Here is an 18,901-nt window from a genome sequence, read left to right on the forward strand (position 1 = left end):
AAAAACATTTCATTCCTTGGTTTTAATATCATTAACGTGCAGAGAGTATTATTTCTAAATAAAATTAAGTCAGTTTATATAACAGATAATGGACTTATTCCTTAACAATAACCACTTTCAGGGACTTCCCTGGCGGTCCAGTGGTTGAGACTCTGCGCTTCCACTGCAGGGGGTGTGGGTTCGATCCCTGGTCGGGAAACTAAGATCCCACATGTCACTCCACATGGCCAAAAAAATCATCATCATCATCACTTTCAAACAAATTAACATTTTAAGTGTTTTACTATAATTGAAGTGCTCTGTAGTATTTTTAATTTCAAGAAATAATTTTTAAGGTAGCATTTATGTACCCACTTGCTAAGTCTAAAATTTATACTCAGCTTAATGAGTTAGGCTCTTTTGGACTCCAGAAAGTTTTTATTCTAAACATAAAAATGGTAATAGGGAAGAGGCAAGAGTCTCATAAAAACCATAAACTACAGAACAATCTAGTCATATAGATTAATCCCAAAAAGCTGATAGTGTTCAGGTTTGAATGCAGGTCTTGATACTGGGTAATCATTGCTTTATTGTTAGGAGCTTATTGCTTCCCTTCTATCATGTGGATTCAGCATCTCTATTTCCATACCCCCGATGCTTCAACCAACTATTTCACTCTCTACTGGGATAACAGTTCCCTACTTCTAACCCCTATTTACTCATAATTTTCATTCATTTATGGTCTATTCCAGGTTTCCTCAAACTCCCCCAGCCACTGCCTAATTCACTTATTTGAGTTTGCACTAGCATGAAGAAGAGTAAAAGCAAAAGAATGTAAGTTGCTATCTCATTGCCCTAACCTGCTGACCAGATTTGCCCGTCAGGTGCTCAGCCCATGGTCTCCTTACGAGATTGTGGGCCTAGAAGTTACCATGATGATTAGTCTGTTCCGCATAAGCTCTTGCTTTAGTACCTATTAAAAATACATATATTTTAGCGAAATGTACTAAAAGTAAAAACTTTTCCAACTGAAACAAATTTCTGTGTTAGATTTTTTTTCTTTAGTGGAAAGGAAGTCAGAGATATGGAAGATTAATGTGTAATGCTGATCTAGCCCCACTAAGTCACCAGCCATTACCAGAGGGTAGAGTCAGGCAGGTTAACAAATGCAAAGTTTTACTTTGATCCCTCATCACACCTAAACTATTGTACTTTCTCATCTTCCCTGGATAAAGGGCAAGAGAAGGTAGAGTGGAACTAAAAACATCAACAGAGCTTTGCTGATGGGGCAAATTCTCAAAAGCAGAGAAGTAAAATGGCCCCTTTCTATTTCTCTTATGGCTGTCCTGTCATCCCCCAAAAGAACATAAATTATAGTACTCGAAAACCTTTTGTTTCAAAATGCTATAGGAAATAAAGCATTGATAAGGTAGTGACAACAAGAAGAAATGCTACCAGATATTTAAGATGGTCAGGCATTCTCTTTTCAAACCTCAGGCCTTCATAATCCTGTCCATTTCAACTTTCCCTCTTCTCTCTACACATCCCACTTATTTTGGCAAAAATTTTTTCTAACTTTCCTATGTTTCTCATACTCACTTAAAATATAATCGGAATTTTCTTGATTTCTGCCCATGCTTGCTGCTTCCACTACATTAAAACTGCTCACTAAGGTCCCCAATTAACTGCACATTGATAAATCAATCCAGTCCTCATCTCACCTAACCAGTCAGCCACGGTCCATACAAGGGATCCCTCCCTTTTCCACCTAGTTTCTAGGACACACCCTCCTCACCTCCTGACATCTAAACACAGGCCTTCTCCATCTACACTCACTCCTTTGCTGGTACACCCAGTCTCATATCTTTAAATACCTGTACAACAGTATACATCAACGGTTACCAAAGTCTCCTCACTTGAACTCCAGATTAGTTTTCTAAATATCTACTCAATATCCCCAACTTGCATGTCTAAAAGCACCTCAAATTTAACATTTCCAAGACTCCTAATCTTTTTCCCCAAACCAGCTCCTGCAATCTTCCCCATATCAGTAAATGTTAATGCTGTTCCTCCAGTTGTTCAGGACAAAAACTCTGAAGTATCCTTTAATCTCTTCATTTCACATCCTATATCCAACTCTACAGCAAATTCCTAGGCTTTATTTTACAAATATATCCAGAATCTGAAAACTTTTCTCCACCTCCACTGCTAATCTGGTCCAAGTCACACCATCTCTCACTAATTCCACAACATGGAATTACTCCCAACAGCCTAGATGGTCTCCCTGTTCCTGCTTTGGCACCCCCTCACGGGCTTTTCTCAAAGTAATAGAGCTATCCTTTTAAAACATGAATCAGGGACTTCCCTGGTGGCGCAGTGGTTAAGAATCCGCCTGCCAAAGCAGGGGACATGGGTTCGATTCCTGGTCTGGAAAGAACCCACATGCCACGGAGCAACTAAGCCCTTGTGCCACAACTACTAAGCCTGCACTCTACAGCCCGAGTGCCACAACTACTGAGGCCACATGCCACAACTACTGAAGCCCGTGCGCCTAGAGCCTGTGCTCTGCAACAAGAGAAGCCACTGCAATGAGAAGTCCACGCACCGCAACAAAGAGTAGCACCCGCTCGCCACAACTAGTGAAAAGCCCATGCGCAGCCACAAAGACCCAACGCAGCCATAAATAAATAAATTTATTAAATAAATAAATAAATCACGAGTCATTTCACATCACTCTGTGCCACAATCCGTCCAAGACTTTCACTGCACTCAGAGTAAAAGCCGAAGTTCTTACAATCGCCTTCGAGATCCTACTACGGAGCCCCCATTACTTCTCTTACCTCATCTCCTACTACTGTGTCCTTATTTGCCCCATGGCCTTCTTGCTGTCCTTCAGACAGGCCAAGTAACTCCCATCTCAGGCCACTGCCCCTTCTTTTCTCTGCCTGGAAAGCTCTTCTGCTACATACTGGCATGGCTCATACCCTCAGCTTCTTCGGGTCTTTGCACTATTACCACCTTCTCAATAAGAACTTCTCTGACCACCCTATATAAAGCAGCAGTACAACATTCCCTAGAGTACTGCCTATTCCCCTTTAACCTGCTTTATTTTTCTTGATAGCACTTATCACTATATAAAACATAAGCGTTGAAGGCACAGACTGTTCTGTTATTTGCTTATTGGATGTACAGCACAGTACTTAAGAACAGATTTTAGAAACAGAATGTCTGGGTTCAAAGTCTGAGTCCAGGGCTTCCCTGGTGGCGCAGTGGTTGAGAGTCCGCCTGCCAATGCAGGGGACACGGGTTCATGCTCCGTCCGGGAAGATCCCACATGCCGCGGAGTGGCTGCGCCCATGAGCCATGGCCGCTGGGCCTGCGCGTCCGGAGCCTGTGCTCCGCAACGGGAGAGGCCACAACAGTGAGAGGCCCACGTACCGCAAAAAATAAAAAAAGTCTGAGTCCACCGCTCAGCAGCTTCGTGAGCTTTGGCAAGTTACTCAACCTTTCTGTGCCTGTTTCCTCATCTGTAAAATGGGAAAAATAAAAGTTAAGACTCAAGAGTTATTGTGAGGATTAAATGAGTTAATACATGTAATGCGCCTACAACAGTGCCTAGCATATAATAACCACTAATGTTTGCTATAATGGTAATGACTTTGAGGATAATGATGGCTCTCCTCTCCAGAATCTAATGGCAAATTTTGTTTTTAAATTTTATTGAAGTATAACATATATGCAGAAAAGTAAATATAACAAATGTACAGCTAGACGAATTAGCACAAACCAAACACCAATGTACTCACCACCCAGATTAAGAAACATACTTAACTGCCAGCAACCATCCTACTGGAAATATACCTTGCAGGAGATTGCTGGGTCACAGAGTACACAGTGCCGAACAGTTTTCCAGGGTGGCTGCACCAGTATATAATCCCATCAGCAGATTATGAGAGTTGCCATTGCTTCACATGTTCATCAATACTTGGCATTTTCAATCTTTTAAAATTTATCTGTTCTGGTGGGTATGTAGTGGTCTCTCACTGTGCTTTAAATTTTATGTTCATAATTATTGATGAAGTGAGCACCTTTTCATATGTTTATTGGCCATTCTCTTTTGTGAAATGTCTATTCAAAACACTCAGTTTCTTATAGGGTTGTCTCTTTTTCTTATTGATCTATAAGGCATTCTCTGTAGTATTCCCAGAACCTAGAACAGAGCCTGAAACAAAGTAAGCATCAATAATATTTTTTAAATGAATGAATGCCTGCTCTGTTTTTCTTCAGATCCTAATCATCTCTGTTTCTGCAACTATGCTACATAATTGGATAATTTATAGTGATTCTCAACCTCTAATCCAATCCAAGGAGGTTCTAACTTGTGAACTGCTTAATAATTTTTATAAAGGAGACCTTGTCTAGAACACCATCCAGGATTAAATCTTTCAATGGCTTCCTAGTACCTACAGAATAAGAACCCAACTCCTTAACCTGGTATTCCACGTTTACTTCCCCAATTTACCTTCCCAACCTGCTTTCCCTACCACCTGCTAATCTTCCCAAACACAGACCTGGGGTTGGGGGAGACAAAAAAGCCAATTAGACTTTAAGTATGTAAATCAGGGAGCAGAGACTGTCTTTTAGAGGCAGAGCTAGCAGGATGTACAAAAGCCCACAGACAAGACAGAACAAAGTGAGATTTTGAAACCGTAAGTAGTTTGGTGCTGAAGTACAATGTGGAAGAGTAATAAGGGGAAAGATGAGGCCAGAAGAGACAGCAACAGGGAACAGAGCCTATACTACAAGGATCTTCTTCTGCTTAATACAAATTGCTTTAGATGCATGGGTATTCATTTAATTTTTGTTGAAAGAATAAATCAGGGACTTCCCTGGTGGTCCAGTGGTTAAGACTCTGTGCTCCCAATGCAGGGGGCCTGGGTTTGATCCCTGGTCAGGGAACTAGATCCTACATACCGCAACTAAAAAAGGCTGCATGTTGCAACTAAAGATCCCACATGCTGCAACTAAGCCCTGGTGGAGCCAAACAAATAAATAGTTAGAAAAAGAAAGAATAAATCACTGAATTGTAACTTGATTCTGACTTATTCTTTCCAACAACCTGCCTAACATTTGTTTCTCCCCAAAAGGCCAAGCATAGCAAGCATTCTAGAAATACTTGTAGGTTCTTCAACTATTTCCTTAACTTATCAATTCCATAAGTCAGATAAAAGTTTTTCAAATTTCCATCAGGCAGTCATATATCAGAACTGCCTATACTATATCAGAACCTGCTTTGTAACAGTATGTTTAGTAGAGCTGGAACAGATTTGAAATAATTTTTAAAATGCACCTGGCTCAATCATTAGCAAGTAACACTTCACATTGTACTCTATGTTAAGGTATTCTGTCTTAATAATATTTTACACTTTAACAGTGTTTTATGTCTCCAAAGTATTTTTTATTATTTAATTTGACCCCATAATAATCCTAATATTACCAGGGAAAAAAGAAAGTAGGTATAACCTCTACATCTTTTATTTGAAGAACCTGACATCTGGGTGGGTGAAGTCATTTGCTCAAGGAGATGAAGCTAAAAGTAAGCACAACTGGGGAACTGGGTCTGAGTTCTAGGCTGCCCTCTTTCCACTACCCATACAGCCTCTGGGGAAGCTTGTGTATAACATTTTCTGTTCTTTGATAAGTTACTGAACATCAGCCCTTTAGAAAATGTTACAAACATGATAATACTATTGGCAGTCAGCCTCACTGCTCTACCCACAACACAAATCTACTAACTCTGAAAACAGCATCCCGCCCCTCTCCACCATAACCGTGTTGTTTTATTATTAGTAATAGTGATTAAAAATTCTCAGATGACTTAACACATTTTTGAACTCTTAAAAAAATTTAAATGTACATTATTTCTATAAACTAACTCTAGCAAGTTAACCAACTGTGACATTATATGCTGTATCCAGTAAGGGGGTAAAAAGCCCTAGTTTGACACAGTGCTCTATGGATCATAAACATAGTCAACGATTTTTTCTCTTACTTTCATTTTTAAATCCCTTCCCTTTAGCATAAAGCACAAAAATAAGCAGGACCATGAAAGAATAGAAAACAGACGGAGAGGAGGAAACATCACACGACTAAAGGGCGTGCACTTTGTCTAGTAAAAGCAAACAAAGAACTTAATTTCCCAAGAGTCAAAGGAGAATAGAAAATGTGAGCAATGGAAAACTGAGCTTGCAGTCTCACTGACAGCAATTTTCTACCACCAATTTTTTCTTTTTTTGCACTTTAGATGTGCAAACAAGTGAACTTAAAGAAAAAGCCAACTCATTCTAAATTCTGGGCTGTTCCGCATGGTTTCTTTAATGAAGTCTGGCACAGGATCAGCCATAAGGACCTGATGTAAAGAACTGTAAAGAACACTTAAAATTTATTGTGTTAGGAAATATAGTAACAAATTACAAATTAATGTAAAGCCCCAAGATATTTATTACTTGTAAGTATTTATAAGCATCATTCTCTCTACAAATTCAGTCAACTCTTGAAAAAATAAGCTGATTTTATACCTATCTTAAGATTTTTTTATCGTTCTTTGTCAAGATTTTTGACCTAGAAATTATAGTAAACAATTAGTTAATACTTTCAAGTCCTTATGGAAATTAAATGCTCCTCAGACACTGTATGGATTCTTCTTTAGTCGTAGTTTTAAGCCTTAAAAATATATCGTTCAGGGCTTCCCTGGTGGCGCAGTGGTTGAGAGTCCGCCTGCCGATGCAGGGGACATGGGTTCGTGCCCTGGTCCGGGAAGATCCCACATGCCGCGGAGTGGCTGCGCCCATGAGCCATGGCCGCTGGGCCTGCGCGTCCGGAGCCTGTGCTCCGCAACGGGAGAGGCCACAACAGTGAGAGGCCCGCGTACCGCGCAAAAAATATATATATATATATATCATTCAACTATTTCTATAATAATGTATATATCCCTTCTGTTTATCTTTTTAAAACTAAAGAGAAGAAATTAGATACACACACGATTTTAGAAACATCAGTTTATAAAACTGACCCAGAACTCTTTAGCTTTCTCCAAATTCCTGTAATATTTTTTTTCCACTGTGCTTTTGCTGTAACAATATTTTGAGTTTCAATGCATGTTTTAGTCCATAGATTTAAAACTGAGACATCTATTTGGTAAATAAAATATACAACTGTAAACATGAAATTAATGCAGATCTGAGGAAAGGGAGCTTTAGGAACAGAAGCAACAGCAAGGAATAGTCAGATGTATTTCAAAAATCAAAATAAATCACATGACGAGGGGCACGGCTGGAGATGAGTTTAGGGAAGCAAGGCAAGAAGCGAATCAGTTTAATCTGTTACCACTCTCACAGACCAGGAACCTTTCGGACCTTTGATACCATTTGGTGCAGGTCTTATATTCTGTAAAATCACTAGCCTTTTATCAGGAATAAGCAGAAACTGTATCCTCGCCTCTCGAACTCAGGCTAGTATTTCTACTAGTACGAAAGAAGTTTTTAAAAACACATTTTGGGGAGTTCCCTGGTGGCGCAGTGGTTTAGACGCCACCTGCCAATGCACGGGACACAGGTTCAATCCCTGGTCCGGGAAGATCCCACATGCTGTGGGGGAACTAAGCCCACGTGCCTACACAGCCCGTGCTTTGCGACAAGAGAAGCCACCGTGATGAGAAGCCCGCGCAACGCAACGAGTAGCCCCCGCCTGCCGCAACTAGAGAAAGCCCGCGCACTGCAACCAAGACCCAACGCAGCCAATCAATCAATAATACATTTTGATTGGTATCCAGGAATTTAATTGTAACTTGTGCATATTATATAGGTTTAAAACCATCATTTATTTAAAAACTATTGTGAAATAATTTTAGATGTATGGAAGAATTATAACCTTCTTTTTAAAACACTGTCCTTTTTAGCTTACTTTGCCAACTTCTCAAACAAGATGTTACATTACTACATGAAGTAAACAGTTTACTTTGGTTTTGTCAGAGGTTAATACAGTGTTTTAAAATGCTTGCTTCAAAATTTGAATTACCAAGTATGTTAAAAGATATTTTCATTTTTAACTTCCACGAAGAAAGTTCTGTCCTGTCAGCAATAATTTTTTTTTTAAACTGTGGTTTTGTCATACAATATGTACTCAATAAATGTTTATTTTTCTCTTTCCTGGCACTGATTTTGAAGGAAATAAAAGCTAATGTAATTCTCTGGATATCTACTAGGTAAAAGGATACGTGGAGTACCAATTTTGCCTTTAAATAGGTTTTTTTTTTCTTCTAAACATAAAAGTCTACAGAATAATGGTAATTACACAGTAGAATGACAAAGACAATCAATGACTTTCTAGCGATTTGCTGGAAGAGACCGTGATTTTACTTTTTTAAAATTAATGGAAAAAGTCTTTCAGATCCTCTAAAATATCAAAATTCATTAGACACCTATAGGCACTGCCCTCCAGAAACATGAAGGGTGAAGATGAAAGACTAGTTCTCATTTTGTCAATATATCCACTCTCTGCAGGAGGCTTTGTTAGCTGGGACAGCTATCTTCCAAGAACTCAAATTCATCACGTCTGAAATAGAATCTGCCATCTTTCCCACCAAAATCCACTCTTCCTTCTCTGTCACCCAGATGTCAGTGAATGGCGAGTACACTGTTCCAGTCCACCCCGCTGTCTCAGTCAGAAACCTGAGAGTCATTCTTAACTCATACTCCTCCCACGCTCCCACACATCCAGTCAGTCAACAGGAACTGACAATACTACCCTGTAATCTCCAACATTCTTCCACTTTTCCCTCAACTAATTACTACTTCCCTCGGTACTAACCATTTACTGTCTGGATTACTGCAAAAGCTTCCTTCGCTGACCCTCACTGTCTCTAGTGTTAAGAATTTCTCCAGTCTTTTCTGGGTGTAGTGTGAAGGATGTTTGTTTTCTAAAGAGAAAATCTGATTAGGAGCCTTCAATGGCCCTGTCCATATACTGCTCCCAATATAAGGTCTAAATTCCTTAATATGAAATAGGAGTCCCTGCATGATTTGCTTTATTTACCTCTCCTGGCTCACCTCTTTCCTTCCATCTCCTTGCTCCCCGCATATGAATTTTTTTTAGATTCTCAATTGCACCATTTTCTTTTCATAAATGCTCACCACAACCTCCCTCTTTCCTTATGCTTGGCTTATGACTACTCAATCTTCAGCTCTTAGCTTAAATGTTCAAGGCATCTTCCCTGACCTCTCACGTGCTCTTATAGCCCATTTTATTCCTTCCCCACAGCATTTACTAAATTGTCACTGCCTGTTGGTCTCTGTTGTACCTTGGCCCGGTGCTAGCCCACAGAAGATGGTCAATAAATGTCTTCAGAGTGAATGAATAAGAACTGACTTGGAATTAGACCACATTTCAATTCTGGTTTTGTTTCTTAATAGCTACTGGGATTCTTGATCAAATTAGTTAATCTCTCCTAAACCCAGGTTCCCTCATTTTTCTGGAGGAATGGTATCTATCATGAAAGGTTGTGAGAATTAACTAATATTGTATGTAGAGCAGCTAGCAGTACCGTAACAAAAACAAGTGTTTGCTTTAGTTAAGACTATTCTGGCTACAAGGACAGAACTAACTAGAGGTAGATTAAGCAAAAAGAGCATTTTAAATAAAGGTTACAGCAGTGTCTCAATCCAAGGTCTCTCCAATCCAAGGTCATAAGAAAAAACCAGAATCAGGAGCCCAAGCCATTAAAAGTTAGTTTGTTTATTTTTCTCTCTTCCTCCTGAGTCCTCCTCTCTCTGCTCACTCCCTCCCCAACCCCCTCTTCTTTCCTCCTTGTCTCCCTGCCTATTTAATCCCCCTCTCTTCTCCATTCCCTTCCTATATTTGTCTCAGTCCCTCTCCATCTTTCACCTCTGCTACTCTGTTCATCTGTCTTATTCTTTTCTCCTGTGGAAGAATGGCTTTTTGGCTCTTGACGTCACATGGTAGAACAGTTCCAGAGTTATGGCTATCAACAGTTCCAGAGTTATGATCTTCATTTTAGAGCCAGACAGAGGATTCTAAGTATCAATTCCAAATTCCTAAAGGACTCTGGCCCATATTGGGTCAGCTACGTGCTTCTGGGTCTGTCTCTCTAAGCCAAGAGGTGGGATCACCACCGGAAATGGCAGATCCCACTTTAACCATGAGATGGTGGAGAAGGTCCTAGAAAATAAGGGAGTCTGAGCAATCAAAACACTTGGCATTTACTGTTCCACCAAGTGAAAGCTATTAACATTTAGAGAGAATTATTTTACTCGAGTGAATTAGCTACAATAAGAATATATTAGTAATTAGTCATGTTTTAAGTTATACTTCTTTGATTTTAAATTTTATATGAATGGAAAACTTGATAACAGCATATATAAAAAGGATTATAGGGCTTCCCTGGTGGCGCAGTGGTTGAGAGTCCGCCTGCCGATGCAGGGGACACGGGTTCGTGCCCCGGTCTGGGAAGATCCCACATGCTGCGGAGCGGCTGGGCCCGTGAGCCATGGCCGCTGAGCCTGCGCGTCCGGAGCCTGTGCTCCGCAGCGGGAGAGGCCACAACAGTGAGAGGCCCGCCTACAAAGAAGAGTAAAAACTGTATAATCACTATTAGTACTTGACTAATAAATACATCAATATTATTAAAAAAAAAAGAATCCACCTGACAATGCAGGGGAAAAGGGTTCGAGCCCTGGTCTGGGAAGATCTCATGTGCCGCGGAGCAACTAAGCCCGTGTGCTAAAACTACTGAGCCTGCGCGCTAGAGACCGTGCCACAACTACTGAGCCCGTGTGCCACAACTACTGAAGCCTGCATAGCTAGAGCCCGTGCTCCGCAACAAGAGAAGCCACTGCAATGAGAAGCCTGCGCACTGCAACGAAGAGTAGCCCCCACTCGCCGTAACCAGAGAAAGCCCACGCACAGCAACGAAGACCCAACACAGCCAAAAAAAAAAAAAAAATCACACTGGTCTGTTAGGGTTCAGAGTTTATTATGATTTAAAGCTAATTCTGTACTAAGCAACATAACTTTGCTAAATTAGGAGAATGGTTTAATTTAACCAAGTAGAACAAAGTAGTTGAAACAATCAAATGAACAACTCATTCATTTAACTAGGTTTTAAAGGGAAATAAGCCAGTAAGAGTACCACGGGCCTCTACCCTTACAAAGGGAAGTAAGTACTAGCCTTGGTGGAAGAAATAAGAATGGGCAGAGCTGGCCTGGCTCTAAGTGGCTGGAGGAGAGAGAAGCACTGTAGAAGGTCCGAGTCCTGGTAACAGGGCTGTGGTTGGCATTACGAGCAGCCTGTCTGGATGACACTCTGGACCCAACTGTTCTTTCAGTGTCCCCTGAATGGGAATTCGTTAGGAAGCTGGTCTCAGCATAGCAATTACCAAAATCACAAGGACTCAAAGACGGGAGACTAAGTGGGTGGGTGACTTCCTTGACAGCACAACACCAAACACGGAGGCGTTTTCCTTTTTTCCCCTCTATGGAGTGAGAGGGAGGGGTGCTTAATATAGGAGTACTGAATTTGGGTGACACATGCAGGAGAGCTAAGGAAATCTGAAATAGGACCTTTGTCTCTTGTGGTTAGCCCAGAAGATATTCTGCAACATACACTACTATAAAAATGTCATCATTAATAAATCCTCATTATCATGGATTCCATATTTGCAAAATAGCCTGCTTGTTAAGATTTATTTGTAACTCCCAAACCAATGATAATTTATGGTGTTTTAGCAGACACTTGCAGACATGAGCAGAGCCATGAAAAATGAGTTGCGAGATCCACACGTACTCAGCTCAGGGCAAGCAAGGCTCTCATACTGTAAACTAGTGCCACTTTCTTTTCTTTTTTCTTTTTGTGTTTTTGTTGGTGATGTTACTGTTTAAAATAGTATCCCAGGTGTTGCTGCTGAAGCGCTGTCCTCTCTCTAAACACAAGAAGGCTGTGGTGCACCTTATGGAGAAAATGTGTGCTGGATAAGCTTCATTCAGACACAAGTTATAGTGCTATTTGTTAGTTCAGTGTTATTGAATCAACAATACACATTAAATAAGGTGTGTTTTTAGTAGTTTTCTCCCTACTTGTTGAGCCTTCTAGGGCAGACTTAAGATGTATTACTGGAAGGAATCTTAGTTCTTTCAGGAGAGCTCAAAAAGAAGGCTAGATAACTGTAAACTTGGTGAAATCTAATTGTATTTCTCTGTTTTGCTAGATAAACTATTTGCCTCCTCCAAAAGAAAATATAAATAAGGTGTGTTTTTAAATAGAAGCACACATAAAACAGATTATACATTTATCAGCTGACAAAACGTTGTAATTAGAGGCTCACAGGGACCTAACCTTGTATTTCCTCTAGAAGCAATGGTTCAGTATTCACTAAATCAGTGTTCAAGGTGACTTTCTAGAACATAACTACTGCAAATAATGTAAACTGACTGTATATAAATACTTTGATAGAAAAGACTTCCATAAGCGAGTCAAAAGTTGTGCTTTTTGAAAACTGATTACATACTGCTAAATTTCCCTCTAATAAATTTTTTAAAGGAAAAATCTAAAATGCTGTACTTTTAAAATGTATAGCTTTTTGTTCTGCTTTAAAATTATATCTTTAAATGTACTAAAGCCCTCCAACAATTTCTTTGCCACTTTTGCATTTTTAAGTGAATTAAAATTCATTCAAATGAATTGTTACATTATATTGTTTTGCTCCAAATAGAAAAGTATTGAATTTGCTAGGCATGTATTTAGTCATCAATTACTAAAACAAAAATCAATAATTTAGCAAATCAAGAACAAGTAGTTAAGACATTCTTTTTTTTGTATATCTAATATTGTGCACACCCACTACATTTCAAAATGTTTTTCTGAATAAATGAATGAGCAAAAGTAATATACACAAGGTAATATACCAAAAAGTAGTCTGATTAAGCATGTAGGGTAAAATAACTAATGAATTTAATCATAACCTAGTAATAAATATATTTCTCTTAATTAGATGACAATGATTTCAAAAAGAGCTAACACTTACTGAACAGTTAGTGTGTTATAGCCACTGTGCTTACCACTTAAAATGAATTATCTCATTTAATTCTCAAAACACTCTGAAAAATAATTGCTGTTACTTTCCTCATTTACAGATGCAGAACCTGACACACACAGGATTAAGTAACTTGTCCAAGGTCACACGGCAAGTGAGACAGTAAGACTCCAGACCTCCAGTGGTCTACCACTGTCAAACTGAACATCTTTAAAGCTTCAAGTTGTATAAATGGGTCTCTATTTTCAATTTTTCCATACCACCTGCGTGATAAGGGTCTGAGGTACTTATTACAAATGAAGATTCCTGGCTCTCAGTCCAGGTTTACTGAATTCGAATTTCTGGAAGTAGAACTCAGGAGGCTACACATTAACAGACATCCCAGGTGATGAGCAGGCACTCATTTTTAAGTAATGATGAGAGCCACCATTTTTAAGTATATGATTGACCCCTTATTCCTATGCTCCAAGCATACCTATTTACTATAACCAGAAAGCACCTTGCTTTGTCCATCTTCTCTGTGTCTTTGTTCCTATTACCAGCTTCCTATGGAATGTCCATTTTATTTATCCTTCAAAACCTTCTCAAATCTTACCTTCACCTGGTGTCTCCTGAATGGGCCTTTCTCTTGATCTGCCATTGAACTTTAAGACTCCAATACAATATTTCTCTTAGGTTATCTAAAGAAGTGGAATACTTAATTGATAAACAGAAAGGAGAGTTTCCTTTTTACCTCCTAAAAAGCCTTATTAATATGGTGCCTCGCCTGGAGTAGATGTAAATTTTTTTTAAGTTTGTTGAATTGAATTACAGATTCTTTTCCCCATCAATGTTTAGGACGTGACCCAAAAGATAAATATTAGTCAACAAATTAATGTTTGAATCTGGCTTCTTTAACCAAAGGGAATGGAGATAAAAAGACTGTAGCACAAAAAAAAAAAAACATCACCCTAAGTAAAAATAAATTTAGGGCTTCCCTGGTGGCGCAGTGGTTAAGAATCCACCTGCCAATGCAGGGGACACGGGTTCGAGCCCTGGTCTGGGAAGATCCCACATGTCGCGAAGCAACTAAGTCCATGCGCTACAACTACTAAGCCTGCACTCTAGAGCCCACGAGCCACAACTACTGAAGCCCGCAAGCCTAGAGCCTGTGCTCCGCAACAAGAGAAGCCACCGCAATGAGAAGCCCAGGCACTACAACGAGGAGTAGCCCCCGCTCACCACAACTAGAGAAAGCCCGTGCTCAGCAACAAAGACCCACCGCAGCCAAGAATAAATAAAAATAAACTTAATCCATAATAATTAACAAGATTAATTTACTAGTTATCTACATCTCCTTTAATCTGTCAAGACTGATAATGCTTATGACCTCAACAACTGCTCTAGCCTCAAAATGTCAGTATAAGGTAGGTGACAAGAAAACAGCAGCTATATGAGAAAGGTAAAATGCATGTTCACCATTTCCAGACATTTCTGACATCATCTTATCAATTCAAGGTGGCAACAACAATTGATAATATCGGTTTTCTGCATTATTATTTAGCCACTGCTATTACTCCACTTAGAAATAGGTAGGAATGTTATAGACACGAGTAAATGAAAACTTATAGGAAAATAAGATTTGGTACTTATCAAATTTTTATATAGTCAAGCTCCAAGGACCATATCTATATCATAAAATCAAACAGATCTACATGACATATTTTCTGAAGGACTTCATTCCATTTACATTTGAATTGCCAAAGAATATCAATTTGCCTGCTTTGGCTCTTGGGAGTAAAAAATTAATGTGGAAGTAGTGTGAATGGTTTTATCATAGTCCAATGGAGCTGTCATATTAAAAGGAGACATGAAGTTTTTGGCCTCTCACCTTCCGAGATGGCCCACACACTGTCTATGGAGCGTGTATCTCCCTGATTAAACCTTCTTTCATTTAAAAAAAAAAAAGGGAGACATGAAATTTTTAATCAAAGAAGAGTTGATGTTTTCTTTCTTTCTACTTTCATATTACATGAGAAGCCTTTTACCCTAGGCTATAAATGATCACAGTCTTTAGTTCCTTAGCATGACCTAAGAATCAAAGCCAGAACCTTGGTACAATATTTCTGAACTGTTCCTTACTTCTGTGCTATACTATTTCAATCCTGAAGTCATTTTTTAAAAACATGTATGTAATAACTATGTGAATATATGTCAACATTTAAAACATCTTATTAAAAAGTTAAAAGACTGCATTTGATTTTTACGGTTTATCATATAAAGGAGTACAAGTTTCCAACAAGAGCCACAAAAACTGTATTAGAATTGGTTAAGATTTTTTGCAATACTGATACTATTTTGTGCTCTTAACAGAATATTACAGTAGTATTAGCAGTATTTGCTTGCTTACAGCAAGTATATAAAAAAGGTGGGTTGTATTATTAGGCCCACATTTTATAGTATTATTTATTTGAGGAATGGGTATTTAAAATTCCATGAGACAAGTTACCTATACATGCATAAACTATTTCTGACTGGAAACAATTTTCTCCTATTTATCATTTTTGAGTATTGACAACAGAATACTATATGCTATAAAACCTAAAGAAATGGCACACGAGTGTTTTTTCAAGTTTTCCTAAATAACATGAATACATAAGATTTTTCATGATCCAATACTCTTGTGTCAAGGAGGAAATGCAAACTGAAATTATAAAATAAAAAGAATAACAACTTCCTACCACATCAATGAGCTATAGCAAAGGTTGTATTCAGAGCAAAATTCATAGTCTTACACACCTATTACTAAAAAGAAATTAATACAAATAAAATTTAGGGAAAAAAACAAAAACTCAAAAAGAGGATTTTTACTTGTAAATCATACTGAGATTTCTTTTCCTGTTGTTTCTAATTAATTTTTCTTTTAATTTTCTTTTATTTCATTATTATAATGGAAAAACTTCCAATGTGATTTACAAATAAAAATCAATGAAATAGATAAATCACTAGATTTAATCTTAATCAAGAAATGAAAAGGGCGAGTACACAGTTTTAGGTGTGAAAAGAATGCTAGAGCAACAGAAGATTTGAAAAAACTATAAACGGGAACTTTAAAAAAGTTTTAACAATCAGATGAAAAGGATGACTATCTAAGCAAATGGAAGTTAATAAAATTAACTCAGTTAAAAGATAGGAAACCTAAATAAATCAATAAGCATGAAAAGGGTTTAAACCTTGTCAAAAATTCCATCAAAAATTGTTAAATATTTTATGGGTAAATTATCTGACACCTGTCAAGAATAAACTAGTTCTATGCCCTTTAATCTCTTCCAAACCATACAGAAAAAAGTTTCCTTATTTTTTTACTGACAGCCGAATCCTGACAGTTGGTTTGGGGTCTCTACAGAGCCAAGAAGTGGGGAAACAAGGGAAAGATCTAGTGAAGAGTTCCTAAGTCAGGGGAATCTTCGCACTCTCTTGGACTGCTAGCAAATATCAGTCCCTAGCAAATTAAGAGTTTTTCTGAGGAAACAACAGCACTGAAAAGCCCTTAAAATACCACAGACACCAAGGACCAGCAGCAGCATGCTCTTCTAGCCCACCACCAGATATTTGATCACTGACTTAGTATTGTTTTTTAGTTTTTTAGGGGTTTTTTTTGCAGGCTTAGAGAATTTTTATTGAGAGTCTCGGACAGCCTGGAAAATGCAGTGCAAATAATATATATTTTCTACTTTTTAATCTCAAAATATATCTAATTTGTCTTTTGATTTTTCTAACCTTTTGATATAGATTTTTCCTAAGAGAGAAGTCCACGCCACCTGTCTTTTAGGGATGCAATTTTCTTGGTTGTAATATTTTTTCAACAGACATTCTGGATAATCAAGAAACCTTCCCAATCACTACCTACGTTACTCAAAAACTCTCCATATTCATTTATTCATTCAAAAATTACTGAGAACCTAAGAAGTGGAGATATAGTAGTGAACAAAACAAAGTCCCAGCCCTCATGCAGTTTGCACTCATATTGGGAATAGTAACAGACAACATTAGGCACTTACTATGTGCCAAGCACTGTTCTAAGTACTCTTGCACACATCAACCTACTCAATCTTTAAAACAACCTTGTGAGTTAAAGGCTTTTTCTTTTTACTTTTCCTTTTAAGGTGAGAAAACTGAGGCACAGAGATTATGTAACTTGCTCCAAATCAAAGATAACTCCCAGGCAGCCTGGATCTAGAGCAATGCTATCCAACAAAAATATGATGTGAGTCACATATATAACTTTAAATTTTCTAGTAGCCGCATTAAAAATAGGGGAATTTCCTGGAGGTCCAGCGGTTGGGACTCCGCGCTTTCACTGCAGAGGACCGGGGTTCGATCCCTGGTGGGGGAACAAGGATCCCACAAGCTGCATAGCAGGAAAAAAAAAAAAAGGTGAAAAATAAACAGGTGAGATTAACTTTAATAATATCTTACTTAACCTAATATATCCAAAATATTATAATTTCAACATGTATCAACCAAAAAAGTTGAATTATTTTACATTCTTTTTATCATATTAAGTCTTCAAAATCTGGATGTATTTCACACTTACAGCACATTTCAACTGCTCAACTGTCCCATGTGGCCAGGAGCTACTTGACACATTGTGATTAACAATAAGAAATATGTATTTGGTTTTCCTCCCTATCCCTAGCCCAGAGCTCCTAAAACCCTTGGAATTTCCTGACGGATAAGAGCAATAAAGGTGAAGGAACACCTTTTGTTATTCACAAGTCCCTGAGTTTGTGTTAGTGGTAACTAGTAGAAAGCCCCTAGGGTGAACCCACCAGTGGACTGAGTGGCTGGAACTTTCAGCCCCACCACACACTCCCACCTCAGGGGAGGGAAGAGGAGCTGGAGCTTGAACTAAACACCAACAGTCAATGGTTTAATCAGTGAAGCCTCTGTAAAGAGGCCTCCATAAAAATCCTAACTGAAGGGGTTCAGAGACCTTCCAGGTGCTGAAGAGACCTGGAGGTTCTGGGAGGGTGGCTTACCTGGAAGCCCCACACCCCTTCCCACATACATTACCCTGTGCATCTCTTCCATTGCCTGTTTCCGAGTTGTATCCTTTTATAATAAACCAGTAACCAAGTAAATAAACTTTTCCTGAGTTGTTAGCCATTACAGCAAATTATCAAACCCAAGGAGGTGTCATGGGAAATCCCAATTTACAGCAGTTGGACAGAAGTTGTGGGTAACGTGTAGACTCACTATTTGCAACCTTGGTATTTTCATAAGTAATGAAATAGAGATAAATGAGATAGGAAATTTTAGGTGAACTCCTAAGGCATAATTATGTTTTAGGTATGTCTATTTAAAACTAGATTCTCCAAGGACTTCCCTGGTGGCCCCGTGGTTAAGACTCCACGCTTCCAACGCAGGGGGCCCGGGTTCCATCCCTGGTCAGGGAACTAAGATCCCACATGCCACGTGGCGTGGCCAAAAATGAAAAAAATAAATTAAAATTTCAAGTAAAAATAGTTTCTCCAGACTTTTGGTAACTTGAAACTTTAAAGTTTTGCTAAATAAAGTTAAATGATGGGAATTCATTGAATATCCAGGTCATTTCAAATAAGATAAAATACTGAAACATTAACTGCTAAACAAGTCTATCTACTTTTGTCTTCTTACGAGAGAAAAACTAAAGACGTTTGGGTTTATAAGACACATCCTGTACCACGTTGAGGAAAGAAACTATGTTATGAGAAACTAACATAATACTGTAAATCAACTATACTTCAATTTAAAAAATTATGCTCTGAGGAAATGTATGTTTCTAGAGGTTATAG

General features: G+C 38.5%; 1 protein-coding gene across 8 annotated transcripts in view; it reads right to left on the bottom strand.

The window, feature by feature from the left end:
• Positions 1-18,901, bottom strand: part of YES1 (YES proto-oncogene 1, Src family tyrosine kinase) — a 75,743-nt gene that overhangs the window by 38,711 nt on the left and 18,131 nt on the right. The gene's annotated exons all lie outside the window — the stretch shown is intronic.

Source organism: Globicephala melas, chromosome 13, assembly GCF_963455315.2.
Source record: "Globicephala melas chromosome 13, mGloMel1.2, whole genome shotgun sequence".
Taxonomy (NCBI): domain Eukaryota; kingdom Metazoa; phylum Chordata; class Mammalia; order Artiodactyla; family Delphinidae; genus Globicephala; species Globicephala melas.